This window comes from Otolemur garnettii, unplaced genomic scaffold (assembly GCF_000181295.1).
Source record: "Otolemur garnettii isolate 467f Iridium unplaced genomic scaffold, OtoGar3 scaffold00009, whole genome shotgun sequence".
NCBI lineage: Eukaryota > Metazoa > Chordata > Mammalia > Primates > Galagidae > Otolemur > Otolemur garnettii.
This window is the reverse complement of record NW_003852404.1, coordinates 9,316,169-9,337,810: the sequence shown is the minus strand read 5'-3', so window position 1 is coordinate 9,337,810 and position 21,642 is coordinate 9,316,169.

Sequence of the window (21,642 nt, the reverse complement as noted above, 5' to 3'; positions counted from 1 at the left end):
GGCAAATGACATTGTAGCCACAGTTCTAGTAAAGCTTGAGAGAAAAATGGTGATTGCTAGTGTCTGTGGCCAAATTTCATTAATGCTTGCCCACTGGATTTGTTTGGATACCAGGAAATTATGGACTGTGTGATTTGGATTAGGGTAAGATATTAAACCCTGGGAACCATTCTTTAGCAAAGATTGTGCTGTGAAAAAATACGTGAAGGCATCCCTTTAACCAAGTCAGTGAAATTAGCTTAGTCTTGAGGACTTCCAGTGAATTTTCTGACTTTAAGATGTAAATATAACGCTAAAATATATCACCAGGAGACTGAGGATAGATGCTGATCTTTATTTTACTAGAGGTTTTTAGTGCTAACTTGGTAATTTAACCGAACCACTTCATTTCCAAGTTTTAAAGATTCTAGGTAAACCGTGTTAGAAAATGGAAGACTGTTCAACATTATTATTAGCAACATGCCATGTCATGCCGGTCCTCCAAGTTCAAATACTCAGTCTCTTTTTTCCTGTATTTTTGTATAATCTCCACAGCAACAGGCGCATAGTGACTGCATTTCATCAGCCTGCACCTTTGCCCTGGTCTCGTGATTCTCGTGTTGTTGCTTTGTTGTCATCTGTGGAAGTAATTACTGTCATCCTGGAAATTAATGGCCTGGCCAAAGTCCTTTAATGCACAAAATAGAACCACTTCTTCACGTATGAGAGATGGGGTAAGATCAGTCATTCAGCTGTCACCGTGACCTCTAGCAATGGGGACACTACACCAGCTTGGAAGCAGGAGAGAAATGCTGAGTCAGTACACCATCCTTCTCCAGCCTATGTTATCTCCTCTGCTTGCTTCCTGGAGCAGAAATGCCCCTCCCTTGGGTAAGTGGTTATATTTTATACAGGAATGTCAGAGCTTTGAATATATTATCCCATTGCCTTCTAGCTTCCATGGTTTCTCACGAGAAATCAGTAACAATCTTATTCAGGCTCTCTTATACATGATGAATTGCTTTTCTCTCATTGCTTTCAAGATATTGTCTTCATTCTTAGCTTCTGATTGATTAATTCTGGTTTTTCTAAATGTAGATCTCTTTGAGTTAATACTACTTGGTGTTCATAGATTTTTTAGTATTAGTATTTTCACTAAATTTTGTAAGTTTTAATCATTAACCATTATTTCTTTAAATAATTTATTCTCTCTCTCTCTCTCTCTTCTCGCGCCTTCCCTATCATCCTGGAGCTCCCGTTCTGCGTGTCCTGGAATGCTTGATGAAGTCTCCTGGTTTTGTTTTTCTTCATTCCTTTTTCTATCTGTTACTTAGATTAGGTGATCTCATGGACCTGTGTTCAAGTTTGCTCAGTCTTTTTCTGTCTGCTTAAATCTGCTGTTAAGCCTTCTCATAAATTTTTATTCAGTTATTATTGTTTTTAATTCCATAATTGGTATTTATTTTTAAATTTTAATTTCTATTTATTGGTATTTTGTAAGATACTATTCTAATAAATTTCTTTAGCTCCTCTTTCAGCCTGAAATATTATAGTTGTACATAACTTTAGCTCATTTAGACGTAGTTTATTGTAGTTATTGTAACTTTTTTTTTTTTTTTGCAGTTTTTTTTTGGCCAGGACTGGGTTTGAACCCACCACCTCCAGGATATGGGGCCCATGCCCTACTCCTTTGAGCCACAGGTGCTGCCCCTATTTTAACATTTTTAAGATGGTAGTTTTAAAATCTTTGTCCATTTAGTCAAACATCTGAGCTTTCTCTTGGATGGTTTTATTGATTGCATTTTTTCCTTACATATAAGCAATATTTTCTCATTTCTCATCATAAGTGTTTCTTGCAGATTGGACATTTGAAATAATAAAAATGTGGTAATTCTATCAATCATATTTTACACATCCTAACGTTCTGTGGGTTTGTTTACTTTTATTGTAGTTTGTTTAGTAATTTTTTTCAAAGTAGTTTTTCAAAGACTTTATTCTTTGCCCTGTTTGGACACTGCTCAGTTAACTCAACTGTTAGTGAGTGAAATGACAGAGATTTCAGTAAATGCCTATAACCAATAATTTGACCAGTCTTTTACAGTGGTTCTATGTGCATTTGGAGGCCCTATTTCAACATCCAGGAAGGCAGCTGACAACTGCCTTGAAATTCATTCCCTGCTTTCTTGGAGCCTTCAGACCTTCCACCAGTGAGAGTTGAGGGCCTTCTCGTATCTTTCTTGAGTACTCAGAATGTGCATAGCCATGGGCATGTGTGTGGCCTTTTAGACTGACAGTAATATGTTAGATGTCTTCAAAACTCCTACTGGCATTTCATTACCAATTTTAAATTTTAAAAAAAATTTATGGCTAGCCTATTATTTTCTCTAACTGTTATCTACCAGTTCAGGCTATTATGAAGTTAAAAGAAAAAAAGTTGCCTTTAAATGTTTCCGGTAAATGCCTTAGAGAAAAGGATTTTCACACCAAAGAAAGTCTCAGTGAAGTCAGCTAAAGAGAGTATACAGAGTGGGGTCTTTCAGAGAGCCACTGTAGTGTTTTGGATATTCTTCACAATCTCATTCTCAAACTTGATCCCCAGTGATAGAGGTGGAACCTAAGGTAAGATGTTGAGTCATAAGGGCAGATTCTTTATGAATAGATTAATGCACCCCCTTGGGAATGAGTGATTGCTGACTTCATCTTTTCCCATGACAGTTGGTTGTTAAAAGGAACCTGGACTCTCCCTCCTTCACTCTCACCATCTGTTTCCTAGCAGGTCAGCAATCTGTTGCCTTCCAACATGACTGGAAGCAGCTGAAGTCCTCACTAGATGCAATCTTGAACTACCCAGCCATTCATAATTATGAGCCACATTGCCTTTTCTTTCTTTATAAATCACCAAGCCTTGGGTACTCCCATAAAAGAAACACAAAATGGACCAAGACCACCATCTTCAAAGTCAAATGATGGCAAGTCTTTGGGGATGGACTTAGTGGCTGCTGGACTGCTAATGTTCAGAGACTGAGGGTCACTTGCTGGTTCTCAACGTCATAATAGAATCATAGAGAGAAGGATAAGCACTGGCAACTTAAAGCCCCAGAAGGCTTAATGTCATATCAAAATTCAGCTCCTCAGCCTTTTTAGGTTTTTGAAATAGACACTTTCTGGATTCCTTAAAGTATTTGGTTAATCACCAGGGTTCTAATAAAGTCAATTTTGATTATTTGCCAGCTTTTCCATTGATTTTACAGAAGAGATGATGTGAAGATACCCTCTCTCCATCATTTTCAGATATTACTCCTCTATCTTTCACATCCTAGTAGAATTTTATATCACTAAAAATGAAAATATTTTCATTCTCACTAATACTTGCTGATTATTAGATAAAAATATGATTTTCACTACATCTATGATTTAAATACAATTTAGAATCAAATTCAGCCTTATATTGACATCTTTGCAAATGTTTTCTTTTTTTAATTTTCATAAGCCAGTGAACTTTCCTCCAAAACACAATTAGCTGTTATAATTGGGTACAGTTTCTATCCTTATCCCTTTCCTTTAACAATGTCTTTCTTCTAAATTTCTGATACTTCAGAGTTATTTGAACTCTGTGGCCACTTCTGACATTTCTTCCTTGTGGAATAACTTACAAGCATGTAAATATTTAGATATGGCTCACCTACATATGAGATGTAGTAGCCAAACATTATTCCACAGAACCGAAGCAGGCTTCCTTTCTTTATTTCAAAGCTGCAGGTTTGGGTTCATCATGTAAGTGATACTGTTTATTCTGACTGTATCACACCATGCTGGCTCCAAATTTCTTCCAGGGCTATGGTTTCCAAAATTACATGCTATAAACCTAAAAAGGCAGTGTTCATATGCCCACAAAGTGGATTTTGTATATTTTTCTATTTGATAGACCCATTTTGGTAATATAATTTTTTTTCTTTTTTTTTCATGTCAAGAATTGCCAAAAATTTCAAGTAAATTATTTTCATGGAAAACAAATCCCTGTCTAATTCCCAGTTTGCTTATAATAGGAAAGAAGTAATCTCTTCAGATGACTATTTTCTTTTATTACATTTCCATGAGCATCATCAAATTTCATATTTCACCATTTTAAAACTGGTGAATATTTAAGAATTATTATCTTCTAAGAACACTCTGGTGCTGATTCCCCCACAGGCTCTCCATAAGATAGTGAGATGGAGTTGCTCCCTTCCTCATAGGAATTAGTGATTAATTGGGCTATGGCTGTATCACAATAGAAATTCTTTGCTACTATAACCACAACATATGTTACCTTGTCACTGTCAACACAATGACTGTTAATAATTGGTGAAAAATGGATTCCTTTAATGTTAATAATAGCTACCTAAATGGAAGCCATTATTTAATAGGCATTAAAGTACAAGCCCCATGTAGGCAATACTTGCTTTCTACCTTTTCAGCATCTGGTCCCCAGAGCTGAGCTCAATTTCTGATGCACAGTGGGTGTTAAATGGCATGTTAATTAAGGGAGTAAATGTCTGCCATGCTCAAACTCTATTCCATGAATCAAAACATTATCTGCTTCTTCTGCCTAGGACCACACTCTCCTGTATTTGTACTTTTACCTATAATAATACTAATACTGAATATATCTTTAAGATTTTTGCTACTTATAAAACCATTAAAACACTAATCTTTTTCATCTGATACTCTAAATAGAGCAAGGCTTTTAAATCAGATTTTCACTAAAAAAATTAGGCTGGGAAAGAAATTATTTATTTAAGAATCACAGGGTGAAATATCAATAGAAGGATTTAAACTCAGAGCTTATGACTCCATGTCCCTATATATTTCACTATACCTATACAATCTATGTAAACACCATTTTTCAAAATTTGCAAAACAAATTTCCCTCAATTACCTCATATAGTTGTTTCAGTTCTGTTCCTTTGTTAACTTGAGAGTTAGGCACAGTTTTGGTAATCAAATGCTATACCAAAGATCATTTCAAAACTTGGAAACTGAGAATAATTATTATATAATTATTGTAACTTTATTCACTGGTCTCAACTGTGTATTCTTACTTGAGGTGTTCCCTGAAGGGTCAGAATGATAGTGGCAGGGGCTAGAGTCATCTGAAATCTCATTTGGACTGGACATCCAAGAGACCCAAGAGACCTTCTTTACTTGTCTGACACCTCAGGTGGGGTTACTGACAGAGCTCACACTACAACTCTCTTTCTCTGTGGGTCCTTTACACGTGAGTAACTTGGGATTTCTCAAATTTAGAGTCTCACAGTGCTTGCACTTTCTAAATATTCCCTGGCTTCCGACAGAAGACATATTCCAAGAAAGAAGTATGCAACATTCTTACATAGGGCCAGCCCCAATTTATTTTGGATGAGAACTACACAAAAGTTTGGATACCAGAAGTCACATTTCACCTGGGGCCATCTTTCCAAAGATGGCAGCACTCTACAATGGTGAGAATATAGATTCTAGGACTCAGTGACCACTTTCCCTTACTTATAACCTAGGTTAACTTATTTATTAGATGATGTTGCAAAGGTTGCTTAATTTCTCTTGACCTTGATTTCCATTTCTTACTGAAGTATAGCAATTGCTACTTCACAAAGTTGTGTTATTTTTGAGTGAGATAACCAAAATGAATAGACAGTGCAAACTCTAAAATGTTATCTAAACTTGTGTTAATATTAGCATGGGATATTTGCTTCTTCTCCTTGAAAACCAACCCTGTCTTCATTAATAATCTTCTCTGTCATCAGAGATCAGAAACTTGAGGTCAAATTGTGTCATATAAACTCATCCTCTATCTCCACCAACATTTGTTTCATTGTTGTATGAAAGACAACTTAAAATTTATTTCACTTTCCAAAACAGCCACCTCTGACTAACCCCCCCAATATTTTTTATATCAAGTATGGCTCAAACCTGATAAAAATAAGAGCCTAAGATTTCCCTGGGCAACAGTGCCTCACTGACTCACCACATTTACCTAAAATCATTTCCTCAATAATTATTTCTTACGCTTCTTTTTGGCATCAGTAGTTTTAAAGTAGGTTAAACCTTAGTAACTTGAGCAGGAGATGTTACCTTTTAAGCACCTAGCACAATCACAGGAGTTAGTTTTCACCCCATTGTTAAATTATCATTACTGTTCTCTCTCAATTAGGGAAGAATGAGGACCTAAGAGAACAGAAAATAGGGCAGTATCAGGTACCATTTGGAAGGGGAAAAGCAGAAAAATCAAGAAGCAATGAAATGCATCCACAGTTATATTTTGAAGAGAGTATTTCGATAGATCCAAACTGGGTGCAGAAAGACCTTTTGTCTTTTGAATGAATCCTTACTGCTAAATGTAACTTTTGATATTCTTTTACTCATTGCATTAAAAGAGATATTTGAATTATAGTTCTTTTAAAGCAAACGTAATGGGAATGATTGAGTATAGGGGTAAGTCATGAGGAAGAACCTGTAGAGGGCAATTTTCTGGAAAATCTTCTCTGATAAGAGGATGGGAGGTGGTTTAGTCTTTGGTAGGGGTCACTAGCCAGCAACCCATTCTGAAAGGAAGGAAAGCAAAGAATGTGATTTCGGATGCAGGTATGCCGATGGATTTGGTGGTGGGGGCATCAGGAAATTCTCTTTTGATTGCTTTCATTTTCCAGTGAAATTAAAAACAAGAACATCAGCTGAGGAAAAAAAGAGGAGAAAATGTTGGAGGTTTAAAGAGGGAAGGGAAAGTGTAAAACTCAGAGAGGCATATGACTCAGACAGGAACCCCGAAAGTCCTATAAGGGGATGGTGTGGATTGAGAGAAGGAAAGGGTCTTATTTTGCTCATCGCTGACACTGCATGCTACACTGACCTGGAGCTACTAATAATATTCTGTCCAAATGAGAAGAAGAGTGACTAAAAATGCAGTCAGCAAGGAAGACAGAGGCCCAGACAAGGCAAAAGAATGTAAAATAATTATATTACCATTTGTGGACATGGAAGCAGCCAGGCTTGCACCCAGAGCAGTTTTCTATTACATGAGTAAATGAATCCCTTTACTAGTTAAGCTTGTTCATGTTGTGTGTGTGTCTTTTCTCTATTATACTTGAAAGAGTAGTCAGCACCTCAGATAATTAAATACAGTGTATTAAGTCACAAAGCATAAGTTCTTAAAATCACCAGACAAAGAAAGTCTGGCAAATTAATTATTGTCAGGGAGAGTTTTGGAGTCAGAAAACTGAGTTTGAATGTGCAGACTTTGGGTTTATTTAATCAAATCTCTCTATACTTCACATTCTCATCTGTAAATTAAATATAATGATGATAAGATTTATCTTGTAAGTCCTGGGGAGTATATTATGTTTTATACATATTATCTTAACCAAATCTTCCAATTCTCTAGTAACGCACATATTATTATCTTGCTTTTACATACAAGAAGAGTGAGACTTAGCAAGGTTAATAATCAGCTCAACATTCCACAACTAGTAAGGTGGTATTTAATCTCAAATTTGGAGTGATCATAAATCTCAGGTCACCTGGGACTATCCTAATTTATCCCTGTTATACCTACATTCCATTTGATTAGCACACTTTCACTGTTTTTTTTTTTTTTTTAAAGTCTTAAACTTAACAGGGACCTCTAAAGCTAAAATGACCTTTCAGAGTTATTCTACTTGAAACAAGGGGTTCTGAACCACCATATCATGATATCATCCCACTCAGTGTACACAGTCTGGTCCTAAGAAGGAAAGTCCTTTGTGACTAGACAGCAACCGATATCTGAGGAGAATTTTGGAGAAAGGTGACAGCTGAGAGTTCTATGCCAGCAGCATTCCCGGTAGTTGGTAAAGTTCTTCAGACGAAGGGCTGGAGTGCATGGTCAGTTTCCACCAGAGCTGTAGGCTTCCACTGGGCACGACTCACTGCCCCCAGACAACCTTTTCTTTATGAAGTTGCTCTGAAGGTGAATGAAAGTATGCCTAGATTATCTTTAAGGGTATCTAGTGGATATAAATATTTACCATTCTCTCTACATAGATGCAATGATGGCAGAAATTTTGTTGTCGTATATTAGATGTTGTAATGTATTATACGTTATATATTATAATAATACAAATATCATTAAAGTTGTTGCTTCAGAATCAGGAGCCTAAAATAGCTGGAAAAGTACCAAGAGTAGCCCCACATGATGCTCCTGTCACATAAATTGTAAGCCTATGCCTGATAAGGGTCACATTGGCAGAAAGAATCTAGGTATGACTAAGTTAAGGGAACCCCGTGTGAAGAGTGGTGTTGAAGAAGTGTGGGTCAGTGGAGAAGAAGCACGGCTATTGATGTCCTATTGAAACCCACTGATCTCAAACTCAAAAGTTTTGACACCTTCAATTTCTTTACAGATAAAGAGAGAGAAATGCTTTTCCCCTCACTAGTTGCTTTCTTAAAAGCAGAGCCCAAAATTGAAGCAGACATGGAGAAGATAGATCTAGAAGTCTGTCTGCCAAACAACTTCCCTGTGGCCATGCAAAGGAACTTGGGAAACTTTCACCTCAAAATACGACTGTTTGGCATAAGAAACATTTTGAAATAACAGCCCTTAGAATTCAACCTGCTCTTGAAGGGGGCCTTCCCTTCATCTGCACAACCAGAGGACCCATCAAAAAATGGATTACTATGTCTCAATGTATTGCAGAAAAGAAAATCAAGATGCAACCAGATCTGTCCCACAGCATTTTAAATATTATACCTGTCCCTCGAGGTCAATTTAATCTGAACAGAGAATCATTTATAAGTTAATTTGGTTCTCCCATCCATTCATCCTCCTCAGCAACATTTATTGCTCCTGAACAGAATTACCTATATTCCTCATTTCTCCCTCCACTCTAAAATAGAGGTATAAAATACATATGGATCCCATTGGGATATTAATCACTTAGTGACTCTCTCCATGCATGTGATAAATAAACCACTTCCTCTTATTACTCTCCCTTAGTTGTGAGTTGATCTTTCAGCAAGCTTTTGTGAGAAAGGGGCAGTTTCCCCCCACTATTATACATGTCTTCATTTTGTTGTCTGTTGATTCTACTCCTAAAATTATACATGGAATATCACATTACTGGTGCAAGGTAGAGTTTCTATTAAATTAATCTGGCATGATATCAATCAAGAACATCTTATTCCCTTAGGACTTAAGACTTTTGAAGTGTGCGCACCCATAACTGATGTGATGGTTAATTTTATGCATCACCTTCACTGAGCTAAAGAATTCCCAGATATCTGGTAAAATAGTATTTTAGGGTACATCTTTGAGAATGTTTCTGGAGGATATTGCTATTTAAATTGATAAACCGATGTGGGTAGACCTCAGCAAATGCACCAAGGGCCCAAATAGAACAAAAGGCAGAGGAAGGGGACTTTGCTTTCTCTGTCTGAGCTGGGACGTCGTCATCATCTGCCTTCAGACATCAGCTCTCCTGGTTCCCTGTTCTTCAGACTTAGATAGAATTTTAGCCATTGGTTCCCCAGGTTCTCAGACCTTAAAGTGTAAAATGGGACTACAACACTTGCTTTTCTGGGCCTGTCGCTTACAGACAGGAGATGGTGGGATTTCTCAGTTCCCCATATTACATAAATCAATTCCTCTGAATACATCTCTTTCTGTTTATTTATCTATAACTTATTCATTCTGTTTTTCCAATGAACTCTGTTCAAAACAGCAAGATTTTTGGAATTTTAAAGCAAAAATAGGATAAACTTCTGCTTGTTAAATATATCAAGTAGAAAACTAACTACCTTTAGGAATCAGTAGCATCTTGAGCTAGATGTTTTATTAATGGAGAAAAAAACAATTATTAGTTGATTCTCTCTCACTCTAAAAGAATCTGGATGCTCCAGATTTCTCTTGAAATTTTTTGTGCTAAGATCATTAGAATAATCTGGTTTTAAGCATATTGGCATTAATAATTATCACAAGTTTGAAAGACTTAATTAAAGTTAACTCATATACTATATGAGGAAGTTTAAGAGACATTGAATTTTCATTTAACAAATAATTTAAATATTATTTCAATTTTGTTGCTTTAACTCAAGTATTAATTTTGTCATGATTTTAATTCCTGATTTCCCAAATCTTTCAGTGGTTGTTTCAAACTTCATACTTTGGAAAATATATGTGAACTTTCAAAAAGAAAATGAAATAATTAGCACATTCTTCCTTGAAGTAAAACTCATGGGAGTCACACACATTAAGTAAACTCAATGTAAATTTCCATATTATCTCTGATTGATGGAAAAGGATAAATTACTATCAACACTACCTTACAAATGGACATAAAGTTGATGTTCTGCTCAGGATACCTTTTCATGGTTTCAATCCATGGGAGAGAATGTCATGTGCGATTAAACCTCATGAAACCTTAACCTTGGTTCATATATCAGCAGTGAGAATGGGTCCTGGTTATTAAAATAGTCTTGACAGAGACACATTCTTTCTTTTATAGTAAGAAATAATAAAGTTTTCTTTCACTCTAGGGAGAGGCTATTAAAGGTACACATTACAATGTTCTCTAAGGGGTGAGGGAAGTTCATTTTCACACTCTCAGGAAAGAGTATGTTTTACTGTGTAACTTTTTTCCCTGTAAATGCACAATATGAAGGAGATTTGTGATGTTACAAAGACCAATACAAAGCAAAAGCAAAATAATTCAGTCAAGAATAGGGACTGTTAGAAATGTTTTCTATAGTGTGGCGCCTGTGGCTAAAGGAGTAGAGGGTGGCCCCATGTACCAGAGGTGGTGGGTCCAAACCCAACCCCGACCAAAAACTGTAAAAAAAAAAGTTAAAAATGTTTTGTATAAAAGAGAGAATGGGAAAAATCCCCATTAGATGAGCTTTTTTAGATGGAGGTGCCATTTAATGTAAGTTACTGTTCTGTTACGATGTATTCAGACATACAGCATACATTCAAACAATACCCTTCACTCCAAATGATGGCATGAATTGAAACGAACATGACATTTACTATCAGTCTTTATTTGGGGAAGTTTAGTTTTGGGAAGTTGTAAAATAATGAAGAGTAAATGTTACTCAAGAATATTTCTTCCTTATTTCCTTCTGTGGTTTTTCATAAAAGACATGAAAACTCTGTGAGAATATATAGAGGCTGTGTTTATTTTGTTGTTAGCACAACTATGCACAGTGAAATGAATGACCTTCTACTTATGGTGATTTATTGATATTAATCTATATCAATCTTTTTCATGAGTCCAAAGATTACTCAGTGTTGTCACAAAAATACTTATGTACCTGCCTATAGGTATGTGTATGTGTGGGTATATATATATTCTTTACAGACAGCCTTCAGGGTACTGTACTGTATTATATGATTATAATATGAAGAAAAAGAGAGAGACAGATAGGAAAGAAGAGGAGAGATAGATGGAAGAGAGAGAAGGAAAACAAAGAGAGAGGGAGAAGGGAAAAAGAAAGTAAATCATTAGGCAATAAAACTGAAACTGCCCTTTATAAATCAATAAAGGGATGAAAGGCAAGATGAGAATTAAGGTAAGGGCCTAAAATTCTAGGAGGGCACAGGAATAGGCAAAAATAATAACAATCACTGACCCCTTCTTCGCTTAATAATAATCAGCCACTGCCCTACAGTTTGGTTTTCTATATACAATTGCTACTCTGGAATCACAAAGCTGGTGGTAATAAAGATTCTTAACTTTCCCCATAGATCACATCACCCTTGTGACCTAAGGCTAGTTGTTGAGATATCTTCCAGGCCCTGAATTCCAGTGGAACAGCTGACCCACCCAGAACAGTGGCTCATACCAAAGAAGTGATTCAACTGGTCTTGTGACTCTCACCCCAAGAACCAATTTCTAAACCAAGAAAAAGATCATTTCTATGCCAAGCGAAGATCATTTCTATACCCCTATGGTTCTGCTCTGAACCTAGCCAATTAGCAGACCCATTTGCCAGCTATAGCCAGTTATTTTAAATTAAAATATCTTTTACACTCAGTCCAAGTTGATTGATTAATCAGTTGATTGATTAAGTGGTGTACAATGCTTAGGAGATACCATTTTTCTTGTACGCATAAACACAATATTTAAAAGTTAAATAAGTGAACAAAAATATACAAGTTAAATTTGGTTGTTCTTTGGAAGCAGACTTTGTCCTAACATACCAGCACACCCTTGCTTTGTGTGTTTGATGTGCTACTACTACGTGATGCAGGAGAATGAATGCCATGAAAATATATACCTACAGACAACAGATTAGAAACTAAGTGAATGGTGTGGGAAATGGTGTGATGTGGGATGACTGGTTAGACAATACTACTTGACATCATTTGCTTTTTTTTTAAATTCATATTCCTTTCTAACACTCAAAAGCAAAAACACCTTGTAGAATCAACATTTAATCTAATCAGCCTTAGTTTGCTGAAAAGGGTCATGTTTTGAGCATCTGCTACAATAAAATTGGAGCAAGTTAAGTAACATTCCTAGGGTGATGGCTCCAGGTAGTCACCAAAATAATTGAAGATAACAAGAGCAAGTAAAGTTTTAGCAAGAACGGAAAAGTTTATTTTAATAGGTGGGCAGCAGACCAGACCCTGTCCTAGCAACTTCAGGCATCTTGAAGAGTGCAGAACTGGATTTTATGCACAACTTTTGAGAGGTGTCAGCTATTTCTTGGAAATTTCCCAGGGTCTTGATCAACTCTGTTCCCGTAATAACTCGTTTCTATATGCCTATGTCAGAAGGTCTCTGGGACATTAAACAGTTCCCCCCAAACAACCAGCTCCCCCAAACAACCCACCTGCAACATCTTGATTAGCTCCATTCCCATAACAACTCAGACCAGCCTGACTCACACCAGTCCAAAATAGCCAAATAGCCTAACCTAATCTGCCATCCACCTTGTTCATGTTTATTAACTAATCACCTAACAAAAATAGTGAGGCCCATGAAATAAAATAATCCATTGTCCTAGTATAAAAATGAGCCATGTTTTACATTGCAAATAAAGAGCAATAATTACTCATCTCTTTAAAACAGACTTATGAAACAATGAAAACTGAATGACACAATACCAACCATTTAAAAATATTCATTAGCAATAGAGATTTTAGGTCATTTCATGCAAAGATTTGGCCTTAGATTTCTAAATTACATTTTCTGCTATTTTTTTTCTGCTTCATGAAATGACGAGAAGCATAATTTATTTATTGACACATACACCAAGGAAAGGAAACTACTCTGTTCTCCATCAACCTTGGTATTGTTACGTCACCAATTACTATAAACTTAATTTCTGTGACAAATCTACAGTGCTTATTTTTGTTCTTTCAAATGAGAAAATATTTTGGAGTTAAGATAGGGTACATTTAATTAAACTGAGATTCCATTTGCTGTTTTTGAGATAGCGTTTTACATTTGAAATTCCAATAAATATGTCTTTCTGCTTTCAGCTGGCTTAGTTAATCGTTTCCTGAGAAATGAAGGCATCGATATTTATGTGGTTTTCCAGAGTCCACTTTTGCCTCAAGCTTGTATTTATTCTTATTACACTCGCTAGCTCAGATACCAGGTGAATACCTGGGAGAAAGGGAAAATTAATTCAAAAAGTAAGAAAAATAAAAGACATAACAAAAATATGAAACTTCCCCAGCATGCCAGCGATCCTGTTCTTAACAAAATCTATTTCTTCTTTTCAGTACGTATGAGTTTTAGCATTTTGCAGCGATCAGATGAGAGTTCTCTTTCATTAATACTTCTGTCTTTTAATTAGGACAAAATTATTTTCCTCCATAGTTGACTCTGGAAATTTATTTAAACATATAATACATAAGAGAAGAATGAAATACTTTTTTATCATTATCGAAAGTTTCATCCTATTTCTTCACATATGAATATGAATATTAAAATGATGAAAATCCATTTTTTTATGGAAGACTAAAGAAGTCTCCTTATTCTTCTTAGAAAAGGTCAAATAAATTATATAAAAGATCGTAAAATAGTCAAGGGTAATTATACAAATTATTTTAACATATATCATCAATCAACAATGACAACAGAAGTTCTCTATTTCCTTTTTTTTATTTAAAAAGGATATGAATAAACTTTTATAATAACTTTTGTTGGGATCTAATTACTGACCAGAATCCTTTTACTGTTCAGAGATCAAAAGCATTTATCTCTTGTGTGGCAAATGCAGATTTGATTACCTAATGCTAAATAAGATTGGCTGGCAAAGAAAATGGATATGCTAGTAAAAAATACAACAGGAGACTCTTTTCTTAACAGTGTGATTTGAATAGTTACATTTTCATTCTTTTATCTTTCTCCATAATCTGTTACCTATTCAGGTGCAAATGCTTAAAACTTTGACAAGCAGTTTGCCTGGCATAGTCTCACATTATAGGTCTCTTTTCATCAAAGAAGAGATTTAGAATGGCATATTTTTCTATTCACACTCTAAGAGCCTGCATATTGTCTGAAGAAGTTTTTATATTTTAACTTTGTTAATATTACATGCCTAAGTAGTTTTGTTTAAAAAAATATTTAGAAAAACAGTATTATTAAATTAAGAGTACTTAAGTAGCACATATTGACCACTTGTTTAGAAATATTCAGAAAACTTTAGACACACCATAAAGTACTCAAGTATGGCTTTGATTTTCCATAAACTAATATATTGTTCATACATAGAAGGAGAATCAAGAATAAGATTTGAAAACATTTAGAAAATTGTCAGTGTGGTAAATATATTGAAACAATTTGGCATGGGAAATGTTATTTCCTAGTAAAATTTAAGTATTTTAATACTACCATTTAAAAGAAGATACAGAGGGCCAGGTATGCTGGTTCATGCCTGTAATCCTAGCACTCTGGTAGGCCCAGGTAGGTGGATTATCTGAGTTCACAGGTTGGAGAACTGCATAGGCCAAAGCAAAACCTCATCTCTAAAAATAGTCAGGCACTGTAGCAGGTGCCTTAGTCCCAGATACTTGGAAGCCTGAGGCAAGGGGATAGCTTGAGCCCAAGAGTTTGAGATTTCTGTGAACTATGATGCCATGGCACTCTACGAAGGACAACAAAGTGAGTCTCTCTCTCTCAAAAAAAAAGAAGATACCAATTTCAATTAACAATATGCAAATGACAATATTTTAACTTAGAGTATGTGTGTTACAGAAATATGTAACTACATGCTACATATTTGGATGGCTAAACCTTAATGCCTCTGGCCCTGTCATTTATAAGAGTTATTAACTAAAACAACAGTTTCGTGTACTGGGTTCAACCCTGCATATCTTCCAAGTTCTATGACATGAAGGCAAACACTTTCACATTTTCTAGCTTTTTGTTTCTTTGTTTTGTTTTGGTAAGCGCCTGGTATTTTCCTTCATATTTCTAAGCAACTACATAGAAAAGGATTAACTCAATAGATGATGTCGGTTGCTCAAAAGAAATATCTATATTTTTACTACTGGTTCTTGGCAAGCTTTGGAAACGTAAGCACTGGGCTCTTGGGAGTAATGAAAATAGACTCTACTACTATTCTTTGTTTCCTAGACTCACATAGTCTATCTAAATGGTTAGTGTCCATTAGGTAAGTGCATATTCTCTATCTCAAAAGACACTACTCCACTCTTAACATACTATTTCTGTATTCATTCTTAGCTTCACTTGGAATTTTCTCAGGCCTCATTTTTTGACTGATATGGTATTTAGTATGCAATTGTCATATGTCCAAAGTTATATATTTTTATCCATAAAATGGGTTTCTTTGCATAAGATTACACAATATAGAGTCTCATACCAGTATGTGCGAACCCTTAGGAAGTGGTACTTCAGAAGTCAAAGACCAAAAAGAAAAGATTATTCCAAAATGTGAAATGAAAAGAAGGAGTCCAGATTCTGTGTGGTCAACATAGGTCAGTTCTACTTGGGCGGGGCAGCCTTATTTGGGCGGGTCCCTCATTTGTCTATATCAGTACTGTCCTTGGTACTGTGGGAAAGGAAAACAAACTGGTACATGAGCTCTACTCAAAACCAACTGTTGCCCTTTGTGAAAAGCATCCAAGATAATCACAGTGCAACAAAGTGCCTGGTTGGGCTTCTCAAAAAATGGTACCATGTCAAGGCTTCAGTTTTGTTCTCTGATGAGAGCAAAATGGATGCTCTGCAGTCACATTAGCTCCATCAGCCTTGGTGAGTGAGAGGAAGCATGCTCCGTGGGCCGCAATCAACACCACATGGCTGCCTCCACCGTGAGCCCATAGTGTGTGCAGAGGGCTGCTGTTTGCTGACCAAATTTCCTATCCACCCAGCTGTTTAGGGTTTGCTCTTCAGGGGCAGTCCTTTGATGGACATTGATGGCAGATAATACTGTGTGTCCCCCAAAATAAGACATTGTCTTGTACTTATTATTTCTCAAGAAGACACAGTAAAGCTTATTTTCAGGGGATGTCTTCCTCTCCACCCCGAAATGCATGGCATATGCAGATATACTATATAACCACACCCAACACTATGTCTTATTATCAGGGTAGGGCTTATATTAAACAAATGCATAGAAATCCTGCTAGGGCTTATTTTGGGGGTAGGTCGTATTTTCAGGGAAACACGATAATACATACTCTTTCTACCTAATATCATGTGTTTCTCTATATGAGTTCCCCCCCCACACATGCACATCAGAGAAGTCAACTCATTCAAGGTCATTGCTGGGAAACACTATCCCTAAATATTTGGGTCTTAATTTCTGAAGTCTCCTGTGTAATGCAAAACTTCAATTAAATAAGTCATTTTGCTTTTCTCTTGTTAACCTCTCTTCTGTTCAGGAATATCAGACATGACCTTTATGGTGGGTGAGGAAAAGGGATCATACCTTTATGTCCCAACAAAGTCTGCTTCATTCTTAATTTACACTCAAGGACTGTGATTCCCCCTTTACTCTTCCCCCGAGCCTTCTATCCTTCTCTTGAGCCATTGTTTTGCTTCTTCCTTTAATCTTGTCCAATAATTATATAAATAGATCATTGATTAAATTCTCCACATTTTAAAATCTGGGACGAAATCTGTTTTCAAAGACATCCCTGACGAATGTAGGAATATTTGAACAAATATTTAAAGGAGAGAAGAGGGTTTTATACGACGGTAACATCAAGATCAAGGATTGAGGCTATAGCTTGCCTGGGTGTTTGAGTAATAAATAGTAAGACTAGTGTGGACAAAGGGAGTGTCCAAGAGATTAAGCAGTAGAAGGTGAGGGCAGAAAAGAAAGGGGAGTGTAACTCACTAATCCTTGCACTTACTCCCACTACTCTAAAATTCAGCACAGATTTATGTTGACCACGTTAGCCTAACCAGCACTGACCTAATCTCTAATGATTGGTAAGGTATCTGTTCTAACACCTCTGTAAGGAGTCTGAAAACAATGGCCAACTGGCAAAATCTGGCCCATTTTCCATTTTTATAAATGAATTGTTATCAGAAACAGCCAAGAACATTCATTTACAAACTCTCTACCGTGATAGAGACAGTATGGCTCACAAAGCCCAAATATTTACTGTTTGTCTCTTTATAGAAAAAGTTTGCCAACTCCTTGTCTAAATTATAGAAAGTATGCAGTCTTCTGTCATCAGTGAAGATGGAGAAGAGGGTATTTGATTTTATAAATTTTACTATGACCTCCATCTGACACTCCAGGTCGAAGGTCTCATTTTAGTAATGTCCTGAGCACTTCTATTCTGCAGTGAGGAGTGTCTTATTTTCCTTTCTCAATTGCTAAACTACCAACTTACATTTACAAAAAGACCCACTTCCTCTCTAATGTTCTTAGCCAATATACTCTCCTTTCTAGAGTACTGTACACTGTCTCAGAGTTTCTGACTGCTTATGTGGAATGCACACTTCTGTTAAACGTTGTTACCCCACGCTTCGTTTTTTAAAGGGCAGTGTTAGCCTCTACAGCGTGTTCTGTGCTACGGGCTGTAGGGCCTTGGTCCCCTGGTCCTTCTCACTGTGCCTTGTTTTGCTACAGGTAAATCAGACAAGGTCCTAAGGCACAACAGTGACACAGTGTCTGCTTTGTTTAAATATCTTATTTGTTTTCTATGAGAAAGATCTCCTGAGAGTACAGTCTGGTTTTTAGGACATTTTTATTTAATCCAATTGAGAAATCTGCATGCAAATATGCTTTCTGGTCACTGTCTTGGCTACTCATGCAGTTTTTGTTTTCTAACAAGTTTCCAATTTTACAGGCTTACTCAAGGGTACAGTCAATGGAAACCACAGCTTCATTGTGAATTGTCAAGACCTTGGAAATCTCAGTGATGGTTATTATTGACTCATTCATAATCAGCACATTAAGAAAAAGGAAGTTGAATAGTAGTCTACAGTTGTAAATGGAGTACAGAGAGTCTCTGTTCCATTTTTTTTTCTTTCTGTTTGTGGCCTTTTTAACAGTTCTGTCATGGTCACCATCTATCATCATCAGCCTTCTCCTCAATAAAACTAGTTTTCAGAAAAAATGGAAACTGATAGCAATAGAATCCCTTCAAACCCATGATTTGAGATCATATTAATCTATCTATGAAGCTTATATACATAATATCAAAACTTATATAGATAATATTAATCTAAAACAGGCTTCATAACAAAAGGAATTGGTACCCAAAACATATTTGTGAGATTCCAGGACAATCTCTCTTGGTACTTTTACCTTACATAGTAATTGGCTGCAAGTCAAACAATATCTATAAATGTTGCCTCATTTTACTTTTTCAAGGTAAAATATTTGCTTTACAAACATGGTAATCAGATTACAAAAGAACTATTCAAATTAAATATATACACTGAAATTGTAATGTAAAAGCTGTTTGTGTAGGCATTAAGGCTGAGATCAACAAACAGAAAAAATGTATTATTATGTAAATGTTCTTTATGAAATAATACAGTTCAGCCAAGTATCAAGACATCCCCACTATTAAATGCATTAGCAAAGGTAGAATAATGCTACTAGGAATTTTATTTTGCTAGTTGCCTCAGTAAATTAAATGTAGTGAGCATTAAGAAAACTTAAATTGCTGACTCAAACTTAAAAACAAAAATTCTAACCAAGAAACACTCTCATAAAGGTTGTGAATTTCGATTTCGGTTACAACAGAATAGTAACTTCAAAGAAACAAATGTCTACATTGTTTGTAAAAATCATTTTACATTCTTTGTTATTCATAGATGGTGAAAGTTAAGTGATTAGAGAATGGTAAATGACAGAAAATGAAAATTAATCTTGTAACTAATCTACCTTTGCTAGGTCGTATTTCTAAAAGTTTGCAGAGCAAAATGTAAAATAAATGTTAATATACTATTTTTTGTCTGAAAATATTTGCATAATTATGTGATATTACCTTAAATTAACTCATGTTTATAGAGAATCAATACCACGCCAGGTACTTTACACATATCTTTTTGAATTTAATTGACCTTTTTAAAAAACCAACACTATTATTTCAATTTTACCAATGAGTAAACTAAGGTTGCTGCAGTTAAAGAAAGTTGGCTAAAGTCAAAAAGTAATGGAGTGAGATATAAACCAGTCATACTCCAAATGCCGTATCCTTTTACACAGACTAGGGTATGTAGCAAGTATTTTTTCCTAAATTGTAAAAACATTGATGTAAAAATGCCAGACACATAATCATCTAATTCATATTTGTATTTATATGAAATCTAATTAGTACATTTCCACAATTGAGAATATAATGGTAAAAAAGAAACTTAGTATTTTCAGTTTCTTTTATAAATTCTGACCTGATTTCACTTTCTAAACAATTTGACCTTACCAGCATATTATATACTCAGTAATGATGTTTTGGTTCAGTGTTTTTACCTGTGATCTACATTACATAAAAAACATTTCTGTAAAAGGAAGCAGATTTTAATGAGCAAACTACACAGAAATTTTCATCTCACACTGAACAATGGATGTTATTGTTCTGATAATTTGCACTTCTCAGTCATAAGACATCCCTTTGTGGTTGTCATAATTGGTCTAATGAATTTCTTAAAATAAATGAAAGTCTAATTTGATCCGGTGCCCATGAACAATCCACTCATTCACATCTAAATCACTGACCTGATTTGAAGACGAATCATGCCAAAATGAAGTCATGCTTTTCTATTAAGTGTGTTGCCTCAATGCAAGTTTGTGAATGGCTTGTTCTTAAAGTGGGGATTTCCAATGACAAAGAAATACAATTTGATCTCATAACACCAAACACCCAGACTTATTTTAAATGATAGAAACTTAAGATTGAAAGAAAATCTGAGTCATCATCCAGTTCCTGGAAAAATGTCCTGGTCACCTGGGGTTAGAAGAGTTTAGGAACCTAGTAGGATATTCTGTCAATATAGATTTAAGTATTCAAACAAATTTTCTACCTGGGCAAAAGTCATTACCTGTGAGTGCCTAATCATCCTTATCACAGAGTGTCTAACCAATATCCAAGGCAAATATGTTAATCTACAATCATTTCTGATGGAACATACCTATTGATATACATGTTTAGCTGTATTATTTATAATTATTTCAAATTTGTATCAGGCATGGTCTTACTATTTCTAAAGGAGGTAACTATTTCAACATCATAAAAAATGTTGCCACATTTTTGCAAAGAGAAATAATCTCTATCCATAATGTTAAAATTCTTTACATTGTAAACATTAAAGATCTTCAAAACAAAGGCAGTTTTTTATTGTGTTAAGAAACTGATTTCTTGTTAGGTGTGTATGATTGTGCATATGTGCACACATGTGTATGGGAGTGAAGCAAGGGGACCATGTAATGCATAATCAAATAGCAAGACTTGATAGTAAGAGAGGTTTATACCAGATCATCTATGTTTTTCATGGTTCTCTAAATGATACAAGAAAGAAAAAAAAAGTCTTTTAATTCCAGATTTCATCTTTGGTCACCAACAGATGGACATCAATTATCAAATACTGCTTATGAATACCAATTTTACTAGTATAAAACATGAGAACTCATGAATTCTTTTACTCAGAATAAAGGTTTAAATTTCTGAAACTAGCCATAATTGGTTAAAAATTTCCAAAGTCAGATTCTAAAATTTAATGTTGTTTATGACATTCCTTCATCCAGACCCCTAAGGAGGGAAAATATTGGGAGTGAAGGTTAAGAGAGAAGACGTAATAAAAATAAAAGATGAAGAATTTCTTCTTGACTGTTGTGGAAACAGGAAAATTTATTTTATCTTTAATAATGAAACTTGTCACTAATAATGGGAAGGATTATAGAAATATGAGTAAGGATAATGGAAACTTCCTTTTATGAATTATAAAGAGGTCCAGGTGAAACTATGGTAGGGGCCCAAACTCTGCAAAGGCACAGACATACAATATAACAATAACCAGCCATTATCCCCCAGTTTGCTTTTCTATAATTGCTACTTAGGAGTCATATAGCTCATGGTTTAAAGATTCTTAAATTTTCCCACAGATAACACCACCCTGTGAAACCTAAGGCTAGTTTTTGAGATATCTTCCAGGCCCTATGACTGTCCTAACAAGACTAGGGCCTCTGCAGAAGAATTGACTCAAACTGGTATTA